This window comes from Poecilia formosa, unplaced genomic scaffold (assembly GCF_000485575.1).
Source record: "Poecilia formosa unplaced genomic scaffold, Poecilia_formosa-5.1.2 Scaffold43, whole genome shotgun sequence".
Lineage (NCBI taxonomy): Eukaryota > Metazoa > Chordata > Actinopteri > Cyprinodontiformes > Poeciliidae > Poecilia > Poecilia formosa.
In genome coordinates, this window is record NW_006799982.1 from 1592098 (window position 1) to 1603076 (window position 10979).

General features: G+C 39.1%; 1 protein-coding gene across 1 annotated transcript in view; it reads right to left on the bottom strand.

Annotated features, from left to right (window-relative positions):
- atf7ip (activating transcription factor 7 interacting protein) overlaps positions 1-2248 on the bottom strand; it is a 34717-nt gene extending 32469 nt beyond the window's left edge. The window contains exon 1 of the mRNA XM_007551668.2: positions 1608-2248. The gene's annotated coding sequence lies outside the window, so the exon portion shown is untranslated. The remainder of the gene's footprint in view (positions 1-1607) is intronic.
- Between the last annotated feature and the right edge of the window lie 8731 nt (positions 2249-10979).

Below are 10979 nucleotides of genomic sequence, written 5' to 3' on the forward strand. Positions count from 1 at the left end.
CAGGCCAAAAGGGGACCTTGACAACATACAGTGAGGCGTGCTATTGTTTCCTCTTATATTTTAGTCATAGCTGTTTTTTGCCACATGAAGATATTCATGTGTATTGTTAAGTTTTACTTTGGGTACAAAGAGAAAAAAAAAAGGGCAACCTTAAAAAAACCTCCAGAAGCGTAATGACAGATGGAAATAATGGGACATAAAAAAAAGTCTTGGTTTTATAACTCCTTAGTTTTGTTGTTTGTCTTCTTTTTTTTTTATTCAAGTATATGGAGAAAATCCATGAACACAAATCTCTCCTGTGTGTCTCTTCACTCAACTGTAACCTGTGCTGTGAGCTGGTTGGGGTCCTGCTTGTTTTAGCATCAGCACAACATACCCGCCATGCTGACTTGTTAGGGGTGGGTCTTTACATATTTCACAAAGACATAATTATACCAGAGACAACAAATGTTTCCAGTTAACACTGTAAGTATTTAAACCAGATAATCCATCAATAATATTCATCTCGGCTCATCTCAGATAAAAGGAATAAACTAGCATGCTATAATGTTTCAAAAAGTAACAGAAACCTAAATCGAGCCAGAAGCTGGATTGACATCAGAGCTAGACATGTAAACAGTGAATAGCACAAATATTAAACAAGTAAAGCCCTACAGCAAATCTACCCTGCAAAAGTATGAACCAGGAAAGTATGGTTAATTGATCAGGCAAAATTTTTGGCTAGGCTCCGCCCATAACTTCAAATCAACGCTACCAAAATGAAAAAAAACAACATTAAAATGCATTCGACAAAGCACAAAAAATCATTAAAATTTTAACAAATTAGAATTTCTGAAAATGTGATGGCTTTCACGAAAGCCGTCAATTCCCCCAAAAAAATCATCATGCTGTAACTTGAAAACTAAAATGCACAAAACTGTAAATTACTGCCCAGCAAAAACTGTCAGATACAGCAAAGACACTCAAATAAATGCAAATGCTGCTATCAGAACAGAAGAGACAAGAGTGCCTCGTGTCAGTTGCTAGGACAACTGGTCAGCTGAAAATTTTCGATAGGCTCCGCCCACAAACATATCCGCCTTGACAACATTTTAAAAAAACAACCAGCTTCCTTGGTTATGACATTACAAATACAAAGTAAGATTTTTCATTGCAAAATTCAACATTTGAAGAAAGTTGTGAAACGGAATTTGTGGAACTCATAGCTGTTTTTCGCTAAAGCTAGGAGCAACGCAAAACTGCACTGTAAAAAGTCTTTATGATACAGCAAATATATTTAAAAACAAAATATTAAATAAAAAATATAACAATAAAAGTAAAAATAATAGAAACATGTTTTAATATATATTTAAGTTTTAATATATATTTAAGTTTTTAGCTATAGTGATCAGTGTTAGCTTACATTTCTTATCATCGCTAGCTGCTAATGACAGCTTCAACAGGTCACTCTTTATAGAGTTAGCCAAAAAATATTTTCTGATTGACTGTAAATTCAATCAGGAAAAAAACACAAGAAAGGCGCATGACTTGAAAAAAAAAGAAAAAAAACGGGAAAAAAAAGGAAAAAAAAGAATGAGGCTTGGTTAGCATGCAGTACCGCCACTCACCGACTCGTCTTGTTGTCCAGTGGTGTTATTTTCAGTTTGGACTTTGATGTGTCCGCTTCTCTCCAGAACGGTGCAGACAGGATGTAGTGTGGATGGAGCTGCAGGACACCGGTTTCTACATGCACAAGGTAAATAAAGCCGCAGTTCTATGTTGTGCTGTAGTCGGCACACTCCACTCCGACTCAGCTTCTCTCGGAGGAAAAAAAAAAATAGACTCCTCCTCCTTTCGCACAAACGACTCAAAAAAAACAAAAAGACCAACGGTTGCGCTGTGACGTCAGTTGTTGGTGGCGGGAGCGGGGGGTTGGTCGGCAACGCCGGAAAGTCGTCCGCGTCGATCAGCCGACGCGACCTGATTTTTTTCCTCCTTTTTATCTCCTCTTTGTAGTCTTTCTATACCGGCGGAGATACCAAAACTGGTACCTAAAACCGGAAAAGGTACGTATGAAGAAGCTCCTGGACGTCACGGGTATGGTTCGTAGAAGTTGATCCGGCAGGACTCGGCAGCAGCAACCTCAGTCTGGAGCAACCCAGCTGCAGTATGGTAGAAACAGCCACACAGAGCAGACTTCTGCTAGGACAAACTGCAGAGGAGCTGCATATTAGCACGGAGAGGGAGGGGTGTGTGATTTGTCCACGACAAAGAAAAACGGTTCAGGGGGAGGGATTAAACCGAGGGGGAGGGATTTAAACAAAGGAGGAGGAGCTAGTCCAGCAACAGCCTCACAAGTGTTCTAAACTAACTTCCACTACACCTGTGGTATAATTAGGCTTTAGGTCCTACTTGACAGTACTCTGACTGTGATTCATTAGTCTTGTGTGTTTATGTTCCCCATAGCTGTATCTGCATGGAGAGGTTGAGCTTTGCTTACTCAGAATTATTGTTATTCAAAACTGTGCCTTATATGACATGATACGTATAAGGCACATATACATGTACATACATATGCAGCCTGAGTGCTAAATCTAAAATTGTGGAGGAAATGTGATGGTACCTTTTTTTTCAGCTGAATAAACAGATGGATGAGTCCACACTCTGAGCTGAAGGGAGGCCACAGAAAAGCAAGACCACAAGACAAAAAAAATAGTTAAAACCTTAAAAATGTCAGATCTGTCGTGTTTGTGCTGCAGGAGATTGCGTCTTGCTATCTATCATGGCACAGTTACACATGTCAGCCATTTTGTTGACTCACTGACACAAAGAAGTAGTACAGTACCACCAAAGACCAGCAGAGGGCAGACAGTGAATATTCTCTGATCACAAGCAGTAAAAAAATCTCTCTTTTACTGCTTGTGCAGATGTCTGGACTACTTGGCACCCCAAGTAGTCCAGACATCTGCACTTACTTTAGTCTGGTTTAGCTAGGATTTTTTTTACATGTTCATACATTAGCCATGATCAGTAAAGAGTCTCTGCTCTCCATGACCAATGCTTCCCCCCCTCCCCCAATCACATTCATGCAGACCAGCCCAGACAAGATCTGAGGTGCCAGCCTGATCAGGCAAAAGCTTTCTAAACCCACAAAGCTCCAGGGTCACCTGCATATGTCAAGATATCCACCTAGGTTGTGCTGAAACATATTGCTTCTAAAGTTACAGAAAGCTCCATATCTTGCCATGTGCAACATTTTTACAGTTCAGCAAGGTCAATAATGTTGAGGTAACTTTTCTTACGGATTACACGCTTGGCTCTGTTCTCGTTACTACATTAAGCACTTATTTGTTCATGCTTAATTGGACAAAAAAATACTAGCAGAAATCAAAACTTCCTGTTGTACATTTAACCTGATGAAGTTATTTTTCCTCATCTGACAGTGCCTGGCTGATTCAATGTTTTCAATGCTTACATTATTTTTTCTATATTTTATCTACAGCGATGTAAATTTTTCCTGTCTTTTGATTAACTTCTGCTTTTATAGGTTTATATATATATATATATATATATATAAAATGAACAGTCATAACATTTTTAACCACCGGGGGGCGCAAGAGCACACATAAGGCAGCTTATTGAATCTCAGTGCTCAGGAAGAAGCAGACATTATTAATGCTTCAATGTTGCGAGTAGAACAGCTAACAATTACAATAATGTACTGTTGCAAAAGTTTGTACACCCCTAAACCATGTGCACTGCTTTTCCTATTTTTGGTGTAAGGCGGTTCCAAAAAATAAAAATTAAGAACACATTTCTTTGAAAATGGTGACTTCAGTGTCATATTTATACATTTATTACCATATCTAGTAATGTGCAAAGGCTGGATGTTTGTAGCTCAGAATTTGCTCAAATTTAATGAGATCCATCGTCTGCAGTTCTAGCTATGTTGTCTGTGCAAGCATGGCACGTTTAGACTGAATTCACTGATAGGTATTCGTTTGTAAAAGGACTTGAGCATCTCCAGATTTTCCTCCAAAGACTCAAGAAATTCAGAAATCACAGGTAAGTTCTTTGTTGACATTTTTATGAATGACAAACATCTAGTCTTATAATGCTATACATTTTTAAATCTTTAGCATAGCACATTTCAGAAAATGAAATGTCAGTCTTATGAGGGATCTGACTACCTCTGATTAACTTTATATCCACATTCAGTAACTAATTCACTCTTGAAGTTTGAATGAGCCATCTTGGAACCAAAAAGTAAAGTCTGATGTTCACTGTGATTTTTTTGTATCAATTAATTTCTTTAAAAATCTTGTAGGCCATAGCATGGCGTAGCAGTAGAGCAGATACCTCATACGCTAAGGATATAGGCCTCAACGCAGCCATTCTGTGTTCGATTCCTGGCCTTTGCTGCATGTCTTCCTGTTTTCTGTCTGTGCATTTCCTGTCTGGTGATTGTCAATAAAGGCCACTAGTGCCAAAAAAGTGTGCTGGGGCCTTGAATAAGTGATCTGTGCTAATTTAGCAGAACAGGCTAATCAGCAACTGATTTAACAATCTCAGCAAACAATAAATGTCAGTATCAGAAATTTAATACACCATTTTTGTTGTGTGGATGCTACAACAGCTGTCATCTTTGTCCTTCACATTATCCGTCCTAACCGTTTTTACCGTTGGAATCAAGAGCTTTAGTACCAGCACTAGCTATCTCATGTGCCAGTTACTAATGAATAATGAGTTGACTCTCAACTGGCAGGCCACTGAGAGTCAATGGCCTGCCAGTTTTCAATGTCTCCCTCTTGAGAAATTGGGAGACCATTCAAAAGGTCCAACTATCTTCTCAGACAAACTTCTACAGAGGCCTGCTAATGAACCTTCATGTTTGTTTAACTAAGGAAATAACTAAAACATGCACTGGCACTTGAAAGTTTGGGTACCACTACGCTAACAGATCATTTGCTGGGAGTCATTTTGTTTGACTAATGTTTATTGGGGTTTCTTTTTTTTATTTTTTTTTGACAAAACGACTTCCGTTTTGCTCTAACCCTACCCAAAAATGCTAGCTGATCTATTTTCCGACATTAGGACACCTTTGAAATTAAAATGGAATTTTCAAATTGTGTAGGCCAAGAAAAACTTTGAGGAAGCAGAGAAAAGTAAAGACGTAAGTTACACGTCTTCTAATAGTAATACAGCAGCTTTTCATGTCTCAAATTAGTGTAATGTTCTTTTTAATGAGTTAATGCAGTGCAATGTTTAGGACATTTCTTCAAACTATTAGAAAAGACTCAAGTAATCCTGATGTTTTTAGTTTTTCTGTCAGCGCTGGATGTTTCTTCCTGTTACTGTATAATGGGAGAGATGTGTATCTGGAACCCAGAGGTTTTAGCAGTGAGAATTTTCCCTTGGTTTCACCTTCCACCACTTACGCCTACAATACAATATTTACCTTTCGCATCTAATTCAAGGTACGGTCCCAAATAAAATTAATACATAGGCCAGTCATTGTAATCACGTTTTCATTTTGTAAATGTATTACTGTGGCATAACACAATAACTTGAGATGAAAGCCGTCTTTATAGACCACAAATATCCAGATGAACTTGTTATTCTGCTCATTACTTCTTGGAAAGCCTTTTCCCAAAGTTTTTGTTTCACAGGTTTGCAAGTAATGAAAGTCTGCCTAAAATACTGCAGTCCCTTTCATGTTTTTTTTTTTTTTAATGTGCCAGTTACTAATGAATAACGGGCAATTACACCACATAATTGTTTACCTTGTCTAGCATTACATTGAAGAACCTGAAACTTACGAAAACACATCTGTTCATTTATTTTTGCATAGCACATCCAAGAAGACCCATGGCCTCCATTTTACAACATTACATCCAATATCTACAAAGGAGGCATAGTCATTTGTTAGAAGGAAGTTCTGTTCAAACTGTCTAGCAGACTAAGCTTTCTCCTGCCGCGCAGAATCATGCATGGTTTCATACTGGGATAATCTGATACAGACGCATACCAGTTAACCATACCTTGTCTCTATTGTAGGAGCATACACCAACAACCACCTTTCCATCCCCCAACCTTGAACACAAACTGGTCCAGAAAGTGAAAAACTGAATAAAAACTGCATAGGTTGCACATTTCCACCTACAGGAATGTTTGTTTGTTTCTTGTTGATTTGATTGCATACTGGCACTGTTGTTAGCACTATTGCCATACAGCATGAAGGTCCTGGATTTGAATCCCCCCTGGGGCCTCTCTGTATGGAGGTTTTATGTTTTCTCTTGTTTCCTCATAAACTGGTATGCTGGGTTATTTCAGCGCTACAATTTCCTTTTAGGAGTAAATGTATGCATACATGATTGACGTGCTAGCTCTACTTATAAACTGGAGTCCTGCGTACCCTCAGTTTCACCCTCTGATCACTGAAGAGAAGTACCAGCTTCCCACCACCTTGTGAAGATACAGTGGGGGGAAAAAAGGGGGTAGATTAGCTTTTTTCAGTTTTGTTTAAAAAGAACAGGTCAATTTAACCTAAAATGACTTACAGTGCCACCATTTGACAAGTGAAGGTAATTGCAGACAAGGTTTGTCTGAGTCTTTAAGAAGCATAGCATTTTCAAAGATGTGCAAATAAAAATAGAGAAATTTGAATACTGAGAACTGATATACAATTAAGCCCAAAATTATTCACACTCCTAGCAAATTTAGATTTAAAATTTTTCATCCAACTATGACTGGAAAAGAGGCATCTCAGAAAATATAATAAAGTGACAAAGGAATATCCACTCTGAATTATTCTATTTGTATTCAAATTAACAATGTTATTGAAAATTGTTATGTTCTTCTCAGTAATTAGTGGAAAAAATATATACAGGCATTGCAGCAATGAAACCCTCATTGTATTTCCTGACCAACTTTTTCACTGGCAGTTTGATAATTTATCTTTGGTGATGAACTTCAAGTCTTTGAGGTCAGAAGCACTCCTTACCATCACCTTCATCTATAGCAGTGGTTCTTAACCTGGGTTCGATCGAACCCCTGGGGTTCGATGAGTCGGTCTCTGGGGTTCGGTGGAGCCTCTACCGCGGAGGTAAAGACACACTTGTGTAAAGTCGTGATGACTCTCCCCGCTTTGCCATCACTTGCTGCAGAGGATCACCTTACATTGCTGAGCCAATCAGCGCTGCTGCAGAGGATCACGTTACATTGCTGAGCCAATCAGAGCTGCGGAGGAGCACTGATTGAAGGAGTTCCACTCTCAGCATGGATTTGAACTTATGTCTTTAATTACTTCAGCAAAACTCACCGTTTTTACCAAATTCTGTAGCTTTCGGTGTACTTCTAAATCTGCTCCTTAGTCGCATCTTTTCGGGGTTGGTACTGCCTCTAGTGGCGTGGGGGTGGTAACGCAAATCAGAATACTAAATCAGAATACCGCAAAGTATTTTGTGTGTCGGCGTGGGTGAGGTGAGGGGGAACAAGAAGGGTTCAGTGAATGCGCATATGAAACTGGGGGGTTCGGTACCTCAAAAAAGGTTAAGAACCACTGATCTATAGCCTGGCACCCGTCGTGATTAAAGGTATCGTCAACTAGACTACGAGAGGGGACGATATCCCATATCCTACGTGTTGTACCGAGTGAATCAACCGAAAGGCAATGCTAATATTACTTCTGCTCTGAAGAAACATGAGCAGAATTTCCATAACCGTTTAATCCTGTAAATGATATTGGAGGAATTGGTGCAACTCTTCACCAGTCAGCAGCTGAAAGGACAGTAGGAAGTCAGTCCATTAACCGTCTACCACACAGGTGACTATGTTTTACAACTGTAATAAAAATCCCTACAGATACTTGATCATAATTTGTCTAACTGCTTATTGAACCAATAGTGCTTCTGCAAGCAGTGTAAGCGAAAGTTTAATTTTTTTTTTCTTTGTCAAGATCAAGATGTGCTAAAGTAAGAACTCTTACATCAATTGGTCCAAACAGAACTCAGCCAGGAAAAGGAAAGTTAAAGGAAAAGTACCACGAAAGTAGAACCAGAACCATCAGTCGTGGTCCGCATTCATCATCAAAGTTTCACCGTTTTGACAACAGTCTGCAAGAAATCTGGTAACTGAACGCTGGTTTAATTTCACTTGCATGGGACTAGGACAGGACTATCACTGTTGACTTAGCCCCTGGACTCCACCAGTTTTAAATAGCCTGCTAGTGTGTAGTGTTTTATTCTCTGTATCACTGAATAAGGAACAGGTTTGTTGGAGGGAGCTTCAAGGAACAATAGGGCTTTTGTCCAGCAGACATTTTGAGAAGACAGGCAAGAAATACAGAGCTGTGCATGCCTGCATTCCATCAAAGGTCAAGCTAGATCGTCAGTCTTTTTTTGGGCACTAAAGTAACAGTTTTTCATCATTTGAAGCAGACGATCAACTATCAGAAGCAATATGACTGAATATGACTTTAAATGGATTGTAACTTTTAGAGACAATCCCTTCCCAGTCAATTCACATATCCCACAACTTTGAAAACCTTGCTACACCACTGCGTGCAACTAATACGCAAACAAGTAGGCAACTTGGGGTTAAATACCTTTGCCAGGGACAAATCAACATTTGTTAGGAGAAAGTTGGAATTCACTCCCCAACTTTCAGACTGCTAGATTATTACTCTTCCCTCTGATCCACAGTCGCTTCAGCTACCTCCATACCATATAATATAGCAAAATAGGTGATTCATGGTTACTGTTCTACTAACATGAAAGCAAATATTTAAAATAATCCCAAGATCAACTGTGCATTCACTTGAATTGGCCAGAATTGACGTTTAAAGTTCTTTATGGTGGTAAAAAACTGGGTATAATGGCATTTGAATAGCTTTTAGCTTAGCTTGTCTGTCAGGAAACCTCCTGCTTCTAAACTCATGCTATTCTGACTGCTGCCTGATAAAATACTGACTGATCAAAAACGAAAAAGCTAAATCACGCATTGCTACAGAATAAAATGATTCTAAAAACAAGTCAATTTCAATGTGCTGTGTGACTGTACAAAACTAACCCCACAACCCAAAGCGCCGAGTAACAATATAAAGTTACTGTTTCAAAGTATGAGGTGACCTATTCACTTATCTGATCAAATTGGACATTTCAATGATTTATGTAGTGTTTCCTATTCTTGCTCTCTGGAGCACACACTGCATATTTTAGACATTTCCCTTCTCCAAAGACTCTCAAAGAAAGGAATTACCTCAACAGCTTGTAATCTTGTTCTGCAGAGGAACCACTGCCAATTACTCATCAGCTTAAATCAGGTGCGTCAAAGTTGTCTGCAGACAGCAATTTCAGGGTGATGAGTTAGGGAGGAGTTCTCCTCAGGTTCAAACGAACCGCTACTCAGGGCAGGGCCTAAACAAAGAAAATTTCTGTCTACCAGAACAGCTATAAACTCTAAATGCAATTCCATCGTTTTTTAAATTGTGAATGACCCAAAGAAGACAGAAAGCGAGCAGAAAAGCTTTAGTAACCAACATAGCAAACAAAGCTCCAAACACAAGAAGGCAAAAAGAAAAAAAAGCTAAAAGCTAAAGACAATCAAACGAGAACAGAGATACAACAGGAGACTTGCAGTAAATAGGAGGATCAGACAAGGAACCAAAGAAATCCAGAAGTGCAAATACTTGAGTGTACATTTAATGAGTGTTGAAGGTCTGTCAATTGCAGATGGATTTTAGATATTTTCTGAAGGAAAGAGTTAAGGCTAAGCAGACAACAAGCAGACTGATAACTGTGGTGTGTGTGCAAAACTGCAGGTTATTCGCCCAATGGGACTCCTCGGGCAGCTGGAGTTAAAATACAGGTTGGCAGGAAGGAAAACCCTCCTAGATCTCTCAAACATAGTTTTCAATGCAACTAAGGAAGACACTGGAGGGAAACTGTATTCATTGCACAGCTCTATGGAAAACGCTACTTCTAAGCTCATGTCTCAAAAAGCACCCAGGTGATCCTCAAGACTTTGGAAGGCTTGGACCAAGGATATAATGCATGTATTTATATTTTGAGTAAAACACAGTATTTCAGAAACATGATCCAGTCAAACACGGTGCCATTAAGTTAAACTTGTTCACTGTCTTTTTGATTGTCTTTATTGTTTTTGATGGCTGCACTATTGTAGCATAGTCTCCTGAGTGTCCTACTGACTGCATCTGGCTGTTGAACTTACTTTGAACAGCAGGGGGCCATACGTGCCCATGAAAAAAATTCTTGGTAAACCTTAATTTAAGTCTCTCCACTTGACTGCACTGTATCAGTCCATGCACTGGCACCAAAGCAAGTTCACACCTTTTTTTCACACCAGCACTGCCAGAATTCAGCCAATAATGCAGAGCACCTCTTCAATGTCTTGTTGGTCCTAAACCCTTCAAATTAGCTGGTTCACCAAAGGGTTAATGTTCTGTTGTGTTTTACATGTTGTTTTCAGTTTTATGGTAACCTCCTGCATGAGTATGTGATGCACTTCTGGGGTAGATTTTGTTGCCACTCTTAGGAAGATTGGCCACTGTTCCACATTATGTCCATTTGAAGATGAAAGTTCTCACTGTGGTTTGCTGGAGTCTTAAAGCCACTTTGTGACTCTTTTTATACTGATGGATGACAAAGAACTCGTTTGTCATCTGTTCTTGAAATTCTGTGGATCAGGGCATGATGTGATTCTTTTTGCCATCTTTTTAGCCTCCTTCATCTTCTCAGTAAGGTTCTATTTAAAGAGGTTGTGTTACGATCCAGACTAGCAGCAGAAACAATTGGCAAACTCCTGGCGGAACTGTGCATCTGCAGAAATTATTATTATATGAACTATCACTCAGTCCGACACTGAAAGAAAATTAAAAGAATGTTTGTAAATGTCTTAACAGAGAAATGTTGTTGTAATGAATTGCTGAATGTAGAATGTAGAGTCTTTAAAGAGCTTCTTAAAGAAACAGAGGCCCAGTT